At 40.7% G+C, this 4,445-nt stretch overlaps 1 protein-coding gene across 3 annotated transcripts in view; it reads right to left on the bottom strand.

Annotated features, from left to right (window-relative positions):
• The window catches only part of LOC108629774 (coiled-coil domain-containing protein 137), a 58,342-nt gene that overhangs the window by 40,853 nt on the left and 13,044 nt on the right, over positions 1-4,445 (bottom strand). For 2 of the 3 annotated variants that reach the window (XR_001916861.2, XR_001916860.2), the window contains exon 4: positions 384-485. The gene's annotated coding sequence lies outside the window, so the exon portion shown is untranslated. Of the gene's footprint in view, positions 1-383; positions 486-3,032; positions 3,209-4,445 lie in introns of those variants that run through there. The other variant, XR_001916863.2, reaches the window with a different exon arrangement.

Here is a 4,445-nt window from a genome sequence, read left to right as displayed (position 1 = left end):
GTATTTATCTGGAAATCAACAATTAATATAAAAACAAAACTCGTTAAATAATAACAAACAATAATGCAAAATGTTGTTATCGGAAAATGATTAAACAACGTGAAACTTATTGGATAAAACGTGTGCCACGAAAATAACGATCTGCCGGGACTGATCAGCTTTGAATCGCACAAAAGAGACTTTTGTATGGAGTCAAAGGCAACGAGGAAAAAGAAAAATGAAGAATTCGAGCGTGGCGCGAGGGGAGAAACCGATTGACCGTTAAAATTTGCGGTTGTCAACCGGAGAGCGTTGCTTTCACTTTTGCCACGTGGAAAATCGTTTCCAGGCGATAGAAGTAACAAACACGGGTTAAAATGGAGAATGAATATTCATTCACATACCTGATTGCACAACGGCCACGTGGAAGACGTCAATCTTGGAGAATTGAGACTTCGGTTACACGAGAACCTCAGGTTCCGATTCTATTTTCACGTCTTCCAGACCTGCGAATGGAAAGGAAACGGACCTTGAGTACCCCGTCTATTCGAGCTATATTATAATTATGATAATAACGATAACGAGTAATAATTGTCGCGAATCAGATTAACGCGATATCTCTTGAATATTGTGTACAGAATTTCATTATTCGAAATTCTTAGCCTTCACTCGTTTATCCTTCACGCATATCAAAATTGACCCATTAAGAAAATGAAGCAATGCATTATGAAAAGCTCGCGCTGTTTTCTGTACATTCATATACAAGATTAATCTTGAAGTTTAAAGTAAACCTAGCACGACTGACATAGGAACAATCTTTCGAAGCAAATAGCCAAATTAAATTGACACAAGAAGGACGAGGATAAACGTCGCGTAAATCCAAAACTGAGTTCCAGCAGAAACAACGATTTAATTCCATATAAATCTGCTGAGTCTCTTGATGGACAGGGTAAGAATGAAAAACGAGGAAAGTATATGGTTGTACATGAGTGGCACAGGAATAATCTTTTCAAACAAATATCGAAATTAAGTCGACACAAGAATGATTATAGCGAATATCCCATAAATCTAAATCTAGGTTCCAACAGAAACAAGGATTTAATACAATATAAATCGAGCCTCTTTATGGACAGGATAAAAAAAAACTATGGAAAACGAAAAATGCAGATTGAATATAATAAACGAAACACAGATGATTACACCTCACCAGGTACTACTATCTTATTATTATACGTAGCAGAGAATGTCTATCTCTAGCCTCCATTAATTTTCCCGTACAATTTTTCTTATGGAGCTACTCGAAAAATAAAGTACACGTTGAGGCTCCGATTATAATTACTGATATGATGCCAGAACGTGCCTCTCTCGAAGCCGTTCAACACTACAGATATAAAAGCATTCTTTGCGGAAACGAGGTGGTAATATCTGTTGAACTAGCCTGTATATAATTCTAATCTCTCGATTCTACGCTTTGGCGATGTTTCACCGGCAAAGGTGGGATTCTTCCGGTGCTTAAAGCACGTGTAAATATCCGCGCACAGGATTTCCGAACGCGAGCTTTACCGAGCCTCTCGCTTTCAAAGCCGGCCGGCAGCGTTGCGGCGAGTCGAGAAAAACCGCTTTTCCGATATCTAAGCTGAGCGAAAGATAATGCTCGACTGGCTACCGTTTAAACAACACTCGACCAGCCGCAGAGCGTGGCTTCCTCTTCCTTTTCATCCCGGGAGTACGTAATTAAAAGTGAGCGAGTATAGCGTCGCGTGGCTGGCAAAGATGCGCAGCCGACTTTCACGAACTCTTTCAATGACGCGGCGACTCTGGCTGACGTTAATCGAGTCATTATGCAACTGCAATGCGCGGCTCCCGACCGACGCATAACATTGCTGTTCAGTATTGCGATTCACTCTACACTGTACTGTCCCATGTAATACCAGACCTGCCGATTCAGTGTACAATTAAACCTCAAATACAGAAAAAACCCATAAATCACATCATCGTGACTCACGTATCTTTAATATACAATTAATTAAAATTGGCTGTTTAGCATCTGTCCAAGTTCGAGATATTAGTGATATTTAAAAACTGTACAAATCTTTATTGTGAAATATTAATCAGGATTATAACTTATTCAAATTTTATCTATACAATGTCAACTGCGTACAGCATACATTTAAACTAAACAAGCAATATGCTTGTCGTACTATAAATGCATTGTTTTATCCAAACTAGGACTTTAATTAACCACATCCTGAAATCCGTGCAATTGAAAAATTCATTTACTGTGTAATAAAATGACTAAATGACAGTTCGCCTCAGCTAAATTTCAGTCCCTATTGACTCATTCCGCGTAATAGAAAATGATCAAATATCTTATTGTCTAGAATTACCGTTTCTCGAACATCACGTATTTATGCAATTCGTGAGTCGTCGGGTTAACGACGGACCTGGATAACTATTACATCATGGATAGACGGAGGGACTCGAGTTACCGCGCAAAAGGACGATCAGAGTAAATTAACAGGTGAGTGGAGCAGCTGATATCGATCTGAATCGAAACGGCGCCACCGCGAGCACGCGAGGAGCTATTATTTTCACTTAATCTCTGAGATAGATAAACTGTTATCACGAGGCGGTACTGCCTTAACGACGATATTAATCAAGAACGTACAAAGAAATTTAGAAAATATTAGCAGGCACTAATGTGCCACTGCGTTTAAATATTTGTAGCAGTCAAACTACGAATAGCTTCTACATAATTATATCTCGTATTTAACTGAACATTTTAACATAATATATAAACGAATATGTAATAAAACTGTGACACTTCTTTTTCTCCAGAACGTATGTGCGCATTTCAATAAACAGCTTGACGAAGTCGCCACAGGCACGCTTTAGTAATAAAAAAGGAAACAAGAACGCCTCTGCGTTTCCTCTGACGACTTATTTCTAACACGAATTCTAACGCGCTCCGAAATGAATCATGACGACAGACTCGGTTCGTAGCTTGTTGTATCAAATTTCACGGGCGTCAGACACAACAATTAATTACTCACCGTCCCCGGTCGGAGAGCAGTAAACGATGACCCAACGGAAGCTTTGAAGAGCACACGAAACACGCGACTCCGGATTTGTCTACACTGACGCGAGACGTGTTACCACCTGCCGCGACGTTTGTTACACGCGATTGAGCGGTGGTGGGCCCGATTTTTTTTTATGAACGGATTCAGCGAAAACGCGGGTACGCAGACACGGGGGAGGAAGAAGTGACGCGAGACGTGTTGCCACCTGCCGCGACGTTTGTTACACACGATTGAGCGGTGGTGGTCCCGATTTTTTTTATGAACGGATTCAGCGAAAACGCGGGTACGCAGACACGGGGGAGGAAGCACGTGGCGCGGGCGCCGTTCGGGAGAACCGTAACGAAACGATGTCGACGCGACCAGAGCTCGCTGCTCACTGACGCGACGTCGACGTCGTCCCCGCGGGTGCCTGTACTTTGCCCCGCTCACCGCGCCCGTAATATCCCACCACCCGTCCGCGTGTACAGCGTATGTATACAATAGTTTAAAGGATGTTCACGTGTAGTAGCTGGAGGTCATGGTTTTTCACGTTTACATCTGTACTTCACACGTCTGCGTCTGATGTAATTTTCCTATATATTTATAGACTTCTGGGATCATCTGTTTTTCTTATTACCATTCGTGAATTTCAAGATGGTCAATAGGAAAGGTACATTTTCATGCAGCGAATCATTCACTGCAAGTAGCGAGTAGCGAGTAAATGCGAGTGAAGCGAATAAACTCGATACTCGCTGCTAATTATTTGCTGCATGAAAATGCAACTGAGAATAGAAGATTCACTTGTCTTTAGGACACTATGCCACAACGTGACGATCATCTTACGAAAACTTGCGAAAAGCTGACATACTTCAGCTAGTTGCGAGCACTCGCATTTACCCGCGAAAATACCACGTGACGTCGTCAGCGAGTAATTCGCTGCACGAATTTGCAATTTATGGATGTATTGACTATACAATCAATCCCAAAAGTTTATGTACTTCAGAAAAACGCATTTCCTATAATTAAAAAGAAATCAGACGTCGGAAGAACAATGCTAATAATAAATAGCTACGTGCTAAAAAGTATAGAAGGAAATATTCAATTAATTATTGACGCTGGCGAAAAGAAGAAATTTTAGGCACTGACATCGTCTACAAGAAAGATTCTATGCATTTTTCTTCTAACTCCAGTATTTAACGAGTTAAGTATGATTATTTGGCATTTTATTGATGTTGACAAAATCCGACCATCCCAGCGTCGAAACGGCCAACTTTTGGCAAAAAATTTAATTTTTCCTTAATTACTCCTAAACCGTTGAATCTACGGGAAAATTGCATCAGACCTTTCTTGTAGAGGACGACGAGATCTACAATTTCTGTATAAAAGTTTGTCGCTATCATTAATAGT

The sequence above is a fragment of the Ceratina calcarata genome, unplaced genomic scaffold, assembly GCF_001652005.2.
Source record: "Ceratina calcarata isolate Rehan_Ccalc_2016 unplaced genomic scaffold, ASM165200v1 scaffold586.2, whole genome shotgun sequence".
NCBI classification, from domain to species: Eukaryota; Metazoa; Arthropoda; class Insecta; order Hymenoptera; family Apidae; genus Ceratina; species Ceratina calcarata.
Note: the sequence above shows the minus strand (reverse complement) of the source record. Positions and strands in the feature narration are given on the sequence as shown.